General features: G+C 41.1%; 1 protein-coding gene and 1 non-coding gene across 4 annotated transcripts in view; one reads left to right on the forward strand and one right to left on the reverse strand.

Annotated features, from left to right (window-relative positions):
• TMEM255A (transmembrane protein 255A) overlaps positions 1 to 12,056 on the reverse strand; it is an 80,316-nt gene that overhangs the window by 42,681 nt on the left and 25,579 nt on the right. The gene's annotated exons all lie outside the window — the stretch shown is intronic.
• Positions 3,985 to 4,087, forward strand: LOC141569764 (U6 spliceosomal RNA). Its single transcript, XR_012493564.1, has one exon. It is a non-coding gene; the product is annotated as a U6 spliceosomal RNA (small nuclear RNA).

The following is a 12,056-nucleotide window of genomic DNA, read 5'->3' on the forward strand; positions in this document are numbered from 1 at the left end:
TCTGGCTGCTATTCTGCATTGAGACCACAGAGGAGGAATAAGCTTACACAATTGGGAGGTAAAAAAACGATCACTCAGTCAGGGGTCAGCTACCTTTTTAATCTGAAGGACTACCAGCTCTGGAGTGAAGGGATGGAAATGGAAATTGCTTTATGGTAAGTGTCTGCTCTGTGCCAGACCTTCTTAGGGCAAGTTCATACCCATGATTTCATGTCATCCTCATACTTACCCTGAGAGTTAGGTTACTATTATATCCATTTGGAGGAGGGGAAAAAGTGACTTTCCCATCTAGTTAATGGTTATATTCGGGGGAAGGATAGGAAGGAAATAAGGGACAAGAAAGAAGGAACAAGACACATTTAGAGGGGTGTGTAAAAATATAGGTCTTGAGTAGAAGCTCATATGCCCCCAAGCCCAAGGACAGGGCAAGATGACTAAAGGGCCTCAAAAACAGGAAAGGCTGGCTCTAACACATCCAAGTGGTGCCAGGGTCCAAATGTGCCTTTCATTCAAGTTGGCCAACAGATATCACCATAGATTAATAAAACCTCCTGCCTCAAAACTCACTGGGTGTCAATGAGAACTGGCAGATGTCTTAGGACAGGTACAGTGGAAACAAAAAGCTTTCCTTAAAGATTCACCCAACCTTACCCCAAACCCCTGAGTCCAGTGCTTTACTACAGGCCACTAACTGCAGGAGGTACAGAAGGCCTGGAGTCAGGGGCAGGCAGGGGTCATTAAAGGAAAATTCCAGTAAATATAATTTGGATTTTTCCCCCTTGCCTTTTACTGAGACCAGTGATCTCAGACATTAGGAGTTTCAGGGAAATGTAAATTAAACCCACAATCAGATACCACTTCATACCGACTAGGATGGCTAGAATTTAAAAGTCAGATATTAACAAGAGATGGAAAGGATGTGGAGAAATTGAAACACTCATACACAGAAGTGGGAATGTAAAATGGCACAGCTACTTTGGAAAACTGTCTGATAGTTCCTGAAAAGGTTAAACATAGTTACCACATGAGTCAACAATTCCAATCCTAGATGTATAGCTAAGGAAAATGAAAACATATGTCCACACAGAAACTTGTACATGAATGTTTACAGCAGCATTATTCATAATAGCCAAAAGGTAAGAACAACCCAGAAGTCCATCATCTTGTAAGTGGAAAAACAAAATGTGGTATAGCCATACAATGGACTGTTATTAGGCCATACAAAGAAATGAAGCACTGATACATGTTATAAAACATGAATAAAACTTGAAAATATTATACTAAGTGAAAGAAGTCAAGTAACTAAAGATCACATAGTATATGATTCCATTAATATCGATGGTAATTAATATAGTGAAATCTATAGAGAAATAACGTCAGTTAGTTGTTGCCTACGACTGGAGAGTAATAGGGGGATGGGGAGATGATAGCTAAAAGGTATAGGGTTTCTTTTGGGGATGATGAAAATCTTCTAAAATTGGTGTGGTGATAATTTGCACATAACTGTGAAGATATAAAGGCCACTGAATTGTACACTTTAAGTGGGTGAATTATATGGGATGTGAACTACATCTCAATAAAGCTGTTAAAAAAAATAGGAGTTAGGAAGTCCAAGATGGTGGATTAGGTAAATACAATGCCTACTGCATCCCAGGATCACACCAAAATTGCAAATAAGTTATAGAACAAGCAACCTCAGGAATCAACTGAAGACTAGCTGAACAGAGCCTCTATAACTAAGGATATAAAGAAGAAGCCACATTATGACTGGTTGGAGGGGAGAAGACGCGAAGCAGGCTGAACCCAAACCCACAGATGTTGGTTGAATGATGAGAGGGAAACCTTGGTGTCAGAGGTTCCCCCTGAAGAGGGAGGAGTCCCAGCCCCATACCAGGTTCCTCAGCCCAGGGGTCTTGTGCCAAGAAGAGAAGTTCCCATGACATCTGGCAGTGAAAATCAGTGACCACTTTGCTCATCCCTGTGGGGTGGAGGATGGATAGAAACCCAGATACCCTCTTGTAGAGACTGCACATGGACTTGCTTGCTTGTGGGCATTCGCCTGGTCTCTGGTGGATGGGTGGCAGCATGGAAGGACCAGGGACGTGCGGGGAAGGACTGAGTTGTGTGGCTTTGGGGCAGGAGCTAGAGGGACAGGAGCCATTGTTGTCCCTGTGTGGAGCCTGGCACACATTTGGCCTACAGCAGAGCACCATCTTTTCAGTATTGAATATGTCCTCCCCTAAATGTCTAAGTCTGGAACAGCATTGGTTTGGTAGAATCCGTGAGTGCATGCCCACCCCCTGCATAGATGGTGCTACATTGCCCAGGACATTCTTGACTGCTGGACTGCTGGCCACACCCCACAGGCTGCAGAAGTCTTTCTGCAGTGGCAGATGGCGCATGGCAGTCTGGGAAACATTTGCTGGTAAGCAGTGATGCAAAACCTGTGCTGCAGCATCTCTTGGTCAGCTCTCAGGAACCTGTGGTGCAGAGATGGGCAGTGGCTGGTTGAGGTGTTCTCAGGGCATTTTTGCGATGTGGTTGCAGGTCCAGCACCAGTGCCCGGAGCCAAGACTGATTTTGTAGAAACCACTGACCACACCCCTTAGCTCCCTGGAAACCCACTCTGCTCACCTAGAGCTGCATTGCCAGGGGCACTCTCAGTGCCTGGGTAGCCAGTCCTGCCTCACAAGACACAAAAGACTTTTACAACAGCAGATGGCAGGTGACAGCCCAGGGAGATGTTGGTGGTGGACAGTGACCCAAAACCTGTGCTGCAGCCAGTCTTGGGCAGCTCTGGGGGATTTGCAAGCCTGGGGCAAATCTGGCTGGCTGTGGTGTTCTAAGGGCATTTTGCAAAGTGTTCACAGGCCAGACACTGCCCTGAGGTGAGTGGTGGCTGGCTGTGATATTCTTGGGCTATTGTGTGAAGTGGTCACAGGCCAGGCACCAGTATAAGAACTGAGTCTGTATTAACTTTGTAAAAACCATGGGCCATGTCTCGTGACTCCCTGGGACTTTGTCTCACCCAGCTAGTGCTGCATTGCCAAGGGCACTCTCAACATTGGGTCACCCAGCCCAGCCTGCACACCTAAGGAGGCTCTTTCCACAGCTGGGACTTATGGGCAGCTGGCAGGTGGCAATAGGCCTAGGGAGCCCTGGGCCTTTTGCTGAGCTGCCTCAGGCCCACAGGTGGCACCCAGGCTGAATTCACAGCGAGGCCACCCCCACAAGCCTCCAGGTCCAGCACATACAGCAGCCAGCCACATATAGCTTTATGACTCCTACCAGGTAGCCGTGAGCTGATAACAGGCAAAGCTGAAATTGGCCTCCATGGGAGCCCCTCCCAAGAGACACCAGAATAAACACACCCAGAGGCCAGCTGCAGATCACACCAGAACACTACCTGGTTAGCCCCTCAAATGGCACACCCAAAACACAAGAGCCCATGGGAGCAAAGCTTCCTCTGAAGGGTCAGCTCCCACACAGCAGCTCATACAGTGTGGGCATAGCCAGTCCTCACTGTCAGTCAGCCCCCTGGGAGTCAATCCCACTCAATGACAAATCAAAAGCAATCAAAGCTCAATTACAACAAGAAAACACACAACCCACTCAAGGGACTCTCCTGTAATACATGCACAGGAGATAAGAAAGATGAAACCATTGGACCACACAGGACACATACTACATAAGGCCACCCAGCAAAGACTGAGAGACATAGGAGATCTACCTAATACATAGAAGCAAACACAGAGAGGCAGCCAGAATAAGGAAACAAAGAAACATGTTCCAAATAAAAGACCAGAAGAAACCTCCAGAAATAGAACTAAATGAAATGGAGGCAACTAGCCCACCAGAGACAGAGTTTAAAACAAGGATTATAAGAATGCTTAAGGAACTTAGTGAGAGTATCAACAAAGAGATAGACATAAAGAAAGACATAGAAACCATAAAAAGAACCAGTCAGAAATAAAGAATATGATAACTGAAATGAAGAATACACTAAAATTGTAACGATACAGAGAAGATTAGCATGGCCCCTGCACAAGGATGACACACAAAAAATGAAGATAGTTTAAGGACTTGTGGGACAACATCAATGCTGGGACAACAGCATTCACATCATAGGAGTACCAAAAGGAGAAGAGAGGAAGCAAGAAATTGAGGACCTAAAGAAATAATGACTGAAAACTTCCCTAACTTAGCAAAGGAAATAGACATACAAGGCCAGAAAGCACACAGTGTCCCAAACAAGATGAACCCAAACAGGCCCACACCAAGACACATCATAATTAAAATGCTAAAGGTTAAATCCAACTAGTTATTTACAAGGGAGCTCCCATAAGACTGTCAGATGATTCCTTAACAGAAACTTTGCAGGTCAGAAGGGAGTGGCAGAAAATATTCAGTGATGAAAAACAAGGGCCTACAACCAAGAATACTCTACCCAGCAAGGTTATCATTTAAAATTGAAGTAGAGATAAAGAGCTTCCCAGACAAGAAAAAAGCTAAAGGAATTTATTACCACCAAGCCAGTATTACAAAAAATGTTAAAAGGATTTCTTTAAGCAGAATAAAGGAGAAAACAAATAAATGAAGATCAAAAACATGAATAATAAAAAGGCAATAACTATGTACCTATCAATAATTACTTTAAATGTAAATGGATTAAACAATCCAATCAAAAGATATAGGATAGCTGAGTGAATAAGAAAACAAGACCCATGCATATGCTGTCTACCATAGACCCACCTCAGACCCAAAGACACACACAGACTGAATGCAAAAGGATGGAAAAAGAATATTTCACACAAATGGAAAAGACCAAAAATCTGGAGTAGCAATACTTATATTGGACAAAATGGACTTTAAAATGAAGACTATAATAAGAGACAAAAAGGACATTACATAATAATAAAGGGATCAATCCAACAAGAAGACATCATCCTAGTAAACACTTATGCACCTAACATACGAGCACCTAATATATAAAGCAAATATTGACTGACATAAAGGCAGAGATCAACAGTAACACAATCATAATAGGGGACTTTAACACCCCATTGACACCAATGGACAGATCTTCCAGACAGAAAATCAAAATGGAAACAGCAACCTTAAATGACACACTAGACCAGATAGATTTAATTGATATTTTTAGGGCATTTCACCCCAAAGCAGCAGAATACACATTTTTTTCAAATGGAACATTTTCCAAGATAGACCACATATTAGGCCACAAAACAGTTCTCAATAAATTTAAGAAGATTGAAATCATACCAAGCATCTTCTCTGACCACAATGGTATGAAACTAGAAATCAATTACAAGAAAAAAAATTGAAAAACACACAAACACATGGAGACTAAATAACATGCTACTAAATAATGAATAGGTGGGGCGGCCAGATGCCTCAGGTGGTTAGAGCGTGAGCTCTGAACAACATGATTGCCAGTTCGATTCCCACATGAGCCAGTGAGCTGCACCCTCCACAACTAAATTGAAGACAACGAGCTGCCACTGAGCTTCTGGAAGGACAGCCAGATAGCTCAGTTTGTTAGAGCGCAAGCTCTCAACAAGGTTGCCAGTTCAATTCCCACATGGGATGGTGGGCTGTGCCCCCTGCAACTAAAGATTGAAAACTGCGACTGGACTTGGAGCTGAGCTGTGCCCTCCACAACTAGATTGAAGAACAACTGCCAGGAGAAACACACTGTCCCCCAATATTCCCCAATAAAATTTAAAATAACAATAATAATAATGAATAGGTCAACAATGAGATCAAAGAAGAAATCAAAAGATACCTTGAGAAAAATGAAAATGAAAAGAGTGACCCAAAATCTATGGGACACAGTGAAAGCAGTCCTAAATGGAAATTCATAGCAATGCAGGCCTACCTTAAGAATACAAGAAAAATATCAAATAAATAGTTTAGCTTTACACCTAAGGAAACTGGAAAAAGAACAGCAAACAAAGCCCAAAGTGAGTACAAGAAAGAAAATAATATAAATCAGAGTGGAAATGAATGAAAAACAGACTTAAAAAAAAAAAGTCAATGAAACGATGAGCTTGTTTTTTAGTTTTAGAAAGATAAACAAAAATGGACAAATCTTTAACTAGACTCATCAAGAGAAGAAGAGAGAGGACCCCAATAAAATCAGAAATGAAAGAAAAGTGACAACCAACACCTCAGAAATACAGAAAAATTTTAAGAACATATTATGAGCAACTATACACCAACAATTTAGACAATCTGGAAGAAATGGGTAAATTCCTAGAAGTTTACAATCTTCCAAGGCTGAATCAATAAGAAACAGAAAATCTGAACAGACCAATACTACCAACAAAAGTGCATCAGTAATCAACAAGCTCCCAACAAACAAAAGTCCTGGACCAGATGGCGTCACAGGTGAATTTTACCAAACATTCAAAAAAAAACACAAAACAATTAAAACCTATTCATCTCAAACTATTCAAAAAAATCCAGGAGTAGAAAAGGCTTCCAAGCTCATTTTACAAGGCCACCATTACCCTGATTCCAAAACCAGACAAAGACATTACAGAAAAAGAAAACTATAGGCTAATATCCCTAATGAACATTCATGCAAAAATCCTCAACAAAATATTAGCAAACCAAATTCAGCAATACATTAAAAAGATCATACACCACAATCACGTGGGATTCATTCCTGGGATGCAAGCCTGGTTCAATATCTGTAAATCAATTAATGTGATACACCACATAAACAAAATGAAAAATAAAAATCATATGGTTGTATCAATAGATGCAGAAAAAACATTTGACAAAATCCAGTATCCATTTATGATAAAAAATCAGCAAAGTGGGAATAGAGAGAAGATATCTCAACATAATAAAGACCATATATGACAAACCCACAGCTAGTATCATACTCAGTGGAGAAAATCTAAAAGCATTCCCTTTAAGGTCAGTAACAAGACATGGATGCCCATTTTCACCACTTTTACTCAACATAGTACTGGAAGTTCTATCTGCAGGAATAAAACAAGAAAAGTAACTAAAAGGCATCCGAATGTGAAAAGAAGAAGTAAAATTGTAATTATTTGCAGATGACATCGTACTATATAGAGAGTACCCCAAAGATTCCACCAAAAGACTCTTAGAAATGATAAATGAATTTAGTAAAGTAACAGGATACAAAATTAATATTCAGAAATGGGTTGCATTTTTATGTACCAATAACAAGTTACCAGAAAGAGAAATGAAGAAAACAATCCCATTTACAATTACATCAAATAAAATACTTAGGAGTAAATTTAACCAAGGAAGTAAAAAACCTGTACTCAGAAAATTTTAAGACATTGAAGAGAAAAATTAAGGAGATACAAATAAATGGAAACATATACCATACTCATGGGTAGGAAGAATTAATATAGTTAAAATGTCGGGTGACGTCATAGGAATGGCGGCAGTGGGCCGCAATTTTTGAGTTCTCCTCCGGATCTTATCACAAACGAGACATCTATAACCCATCAAAGGACTCTGCTCATCACGCAGAACAGCTAAGAGACTCGTGCAAGGATTACTTGAAGGTGGGCAAATTGGGCGAGCAGGGGAAGAGGGAAGGGAGCGGAGTAGAAATGTGGCCCGCATCTGCAGCGGTGGAAACGCCGAAGGCATCCGCAGCTTCAGAGACACAGGGGATCCCAGGACAGAACAGAAAACACAAAAGCCAGGAGGTGGGCTCTTTCCCTGCGTCCCACAGCTGATCTCTCGCGCCGAGGGGGCAGCCAGTTGGGCCCTAGGTCGGGCAAAGGACACAAACTCCATACCTGGGCCCCTCCCCCCACTCTTCCAATCCTACCCCCGCCCTTCCAGAGACTTAAACTGGCCCCTGAACTGAGGAGTAGTGTCAGATTACAGAGGAGCCTTAGTGCTCAGGCTCTGGGAAGACCAGCGTGTAACTCTGACACAGGGAAGAGGCTGGGAAGAGTGTGATTTTTTGCTGGGCTAGGAGAGAAGAGACTCCTCCACCCCCAGCCACCACATTTTCTGGACTGCGGGAAGAGTGTGACAAGGCTGGGCTAGGAGAGAGAAGACCCCTCCATCCCCAGCCCCCATCATTTCTGGCCTGCCTAGGGCAGGGCAAATACAACTGCGAAGGCACTCCCAGGGATCAGCAGTAGGCAGCAGACCAGCTCTGGGCTTTCAGCACCTCAGAAATCTCCCGCAAGCCACACACACACACACACACATACACACACACACACACATACACACGGAAGAAGTGCCCTAAGACTCAGGACTGGTGGACACAGGGCTGGTGGTGCTACTCTCAGTGCGCATATGTGCAGGCAAGGGCAGAAACTGCACTGACTTTGTAGAAACTATCATCCAGACCCCTCCGCCCCACGCATCTAAGTCTGCAGACCCAACGTCACTCTGGGCACCAGGTGACCGGCTCTGCCTGCACAATACGCAGGGGAATCTTTGGTACAGCAGAGGACAACCTGGAGATTACTTCGTGGGCTTAAGCCAAGACTGGCGCTGCTTTTTTGTTTTGTTTTGTTTTGTCTTTATATCTTTGATATCTTTGCCTGTGTTGAGTGTGGGATGTCGGTTGTTTTTAACATGTGAATGTATTTGATGTTTTTTGTTGTTGTTGTTGTTGTTGTGCTTGGTGATTTGATTTGTTCTGAAATTGCACTACCAGGGCCCAGATTAAGAGGCAAAAGACTCAACACACCCAGAGGCCAACTCTAGACCAAACCAGAGTACTACTGGGTTTGACCTACAAGTGACCCACCCAGAGGGAATTCTCTACAGACACAAGAGTCCATAGAGGCCAAACCACATTTAAGTGGTCAACCCTCACGCAGCAGAACACCCTGCGGTGGGCAGAGCCAAGTCTCACAACTAGTCAGCCTAGGAGTTAATCCCACCTACTCACAAGCGAAAAGCAATTAAACGTCTTCTTTAACAGGACAATATACACAACACAAGAGTCATCTTCGTAGCACACGCAGAGGAGAAGAACGAAGTAGTGCAAGTCAAATAAAAGGACACATACTACACAAGATAACCCAGCAAGAACTAAGAACTCTAGGGTATCTACTTAATACATCGAAGCAAACAAAGAGAGTCAGCCAGAATGGGGAAACAAAGAAACATATCCCAAATAAAAGAACAGAAGAAACCTCTAGAAATGGAACCAAATGAAACAGAGGTAACCAACCTATCAGAGACAGAGTTCAGAACACTGATGATAAGAATGTTTAAGGAGAATGAGAAACAGAAACTCATAGACACAGACAATAGTTTAGTGGTTGCCAGAGGGTAACGGGGGCAGGGGGTGGGGGGTGGGAGATGAGGGTAAGGGGGATCGAATATATGGTGATGGAAGGAGAACTGACTCTGGGTGATGAACACACAATGGGATTTATAGATGATGTAATACAGAATTGTACACCTGAAATCTATGTAATTTTACTAACAATTGTCACCCCAATAAATTTAATAAAAAAAAAAAAAGAATGTTTAAGGAGCTTAGAGACGACATAAAGAAGGATAGAGAAATCATAATGAACAACTAGTTAGAAATAAAGAACACAATTACTCAAATAAATTACTCACTTGAAGGAATTAACAGCAGGTTAGATGAAGCAGAGGATCGAATCAGCAACTTAGAAGACAAATTAGCAGAGATTACCCAAACAGAACAACAGAAAGAAAAAAAGAATAAAAAACAATAAAAATGGTTTAAGAGACTTGTGGGATAACATCAAGTGCAACAACATGCGCATCATAGGAATACCAGAAGGTGAAGAAAGGAAGCAAGGGATTGAGAACATATTTGAAGTAATAATGTCCGAAAACTTCCCTAACCTGATGAAGGAAACCAACATACAAGTCCAGGAAGTGCAGAGAGTTCCAACCAGGATAAACCCAAACAGGTCCACACCAAGACACATTATAGTTAAAATGGCAAAGGTTAAACACAAAGAGAGAATCCTAAAAACAGCAAGAGAAAGACAGAGGGTTACGTACAAGAGAACTCCCATGAGACTATCAAATGACTTTTCTACAGAAACATTGAAGGACAGGAGGGAGTGGCAGGAGATACTCAAAGTGATGGAAAACAAAGGCCTACAACCAAGATCGCTTTATCCAGCAAGGCTATCATTTAAAGTTGATGTAGAGATAAAGAGCTTCCCAGAAAAAATTAAGCTAAAGGAATTTATTACCACCAAGCCAGCATTGAAAGAAATACTAAAAGGACTTCTGTAAATAGAAGAAAGATGAAAACAATCTAACTACAAGTTTAAAAATGGCAATAACTATGTAACTATCAATAATCACTTTAAATGTAAACGGTTTAAATCATATGATTATATCAATTGATGCAGAAAAAGCATTTGACAAGATAAAACATCCATTTATGATTTAAACACTTAATAAAATAGGTATAGAAGGAATATACCTTAACATAATAAAGGCCATATACAACAAGCCCTCTGCTAATCTCATAATTAATGTTGAAAAACTGCTTTTCAACATAGTGTTGGAAGTCCTTGCCAGAGCAATCAGGCAAGAGAAAGAAATAAAAGGCATCCAAATTGGGAATGAAGAAATTAAATTATCACTCTTTGCAGATGACATGATGCTATATATAGAAAACCCTAAAGACTCTACCAAAAAGCTATTAGAAACAGTCAACGGATACAGTAAAGTTGCTGGCTACAAAATCAACGCACAAAAGTCCATTGCCTTCCTATATACTAACAATGAAATCTCAGAAAAAGAAATACAAAAAACAATTCCTTTTGCAATTGCAGCAAAAAGAATAAAATACCTAGGAATAAACTTAACCAAGGATGTGAAAGACCTATATGCTGAAAACTGTAAGACATTTTTGAAAGAAATTGAAGATGACACTACGAAATGGAAAGATATTCTATGCTCATGGATTGGAAGAATCAACATAGTTAAAATGGCCATATTACCCAAAGCAATATACAGATTCAATGCAATCCCCATCAAAATCCCAATGGCATATTTTAAAGTAATAGAACAAAAAATCATCAGATTTGTTTGGAACCACAAAAGACCCCGAATAACCAAAGCAATCTTAAGAAAAAAGAACAATAATGGAGGTATCACACTTCCTGACTTTGGCTTGTACTACCGGGCTAGAATAATCAAAACAGCATGGTATTGGCAGAAAAACAGACACATAGACCAATGGAATAGAATTGAGAACCCAGAAATAAAACCACATAAATATGGACAGACAATTTTTGACAAAGAGCTAAAAACATACAATGGAGGGAAGACAACCTCTTCAATAAATAGTGCTGGGAGAATTGGATAGCCACGTGCAAAAGAATGAAACTGGACTTCTATTTGTCACCATGTACCAAAGTTAATTCAAAATGGATCAAAGACTAAAGCATAAGTCCTGAACAATAAACTGCATAAAAGAAAACATAGGTACTAAACTTATGGACCTTGGGTTCAAAGAGCACTTTATGAATTTGACTCCAAAGGCAATGGAAGTAAAAGCTAAAATAAACGAATGGGACTATATGAAACTTAAAAGCTTCTGCACAGCAAAAGAAACCATCGACAAAATAAAAGGCCACCAACTGAATGGGAGAAGATTTTTGCAAATAGTGCCTCCGATAAGGGGCTAATATCCAGAATATACAAGGAACTCATGCAACTCAACAACAAAAAAACAAACAACCCAATTGAAAAATGGGCAGAGGACTTGAAGAGACATTTCTCCAAAGAGGACATACAAATGGCCAATCGACATATGAAAAAATGCTGAACATCACTAATCATCAGAGAAATGCAAATAAAAACCACAATGAGGTATCACCTCACCCCAGTCAGAATGGCTATCATCAGGAAGACAAATAGTAACAAGTGTTGGAGAGGCTGTGGAGAAAAAGGAACCCTCATACACTGTTGGTGGGAATGCAGACTGGTGCAGCCGTTATGGAAGGCAGTGTGGAGGTTCCTCAAAAAATTACGAATAGAATTGCCATATGAGCCAGCAATCCCTCTCCTGG

The sequence above is a fragment of the Rhinolophus sinicus genome, chromosome X (genome assembly GCF_036562045.2).
Source record: "Rhinolophus sinicus isolate RSC01 chromosome X, ASM3656204v1, whole genome shotgun sequence".
Lineage (NCBI taxonomy): Eukaryota > Metazoa > Chordata > Mammalia > Chiroptera > Rhinolophidae > Rhinolophus > Rhinolophus sinicus.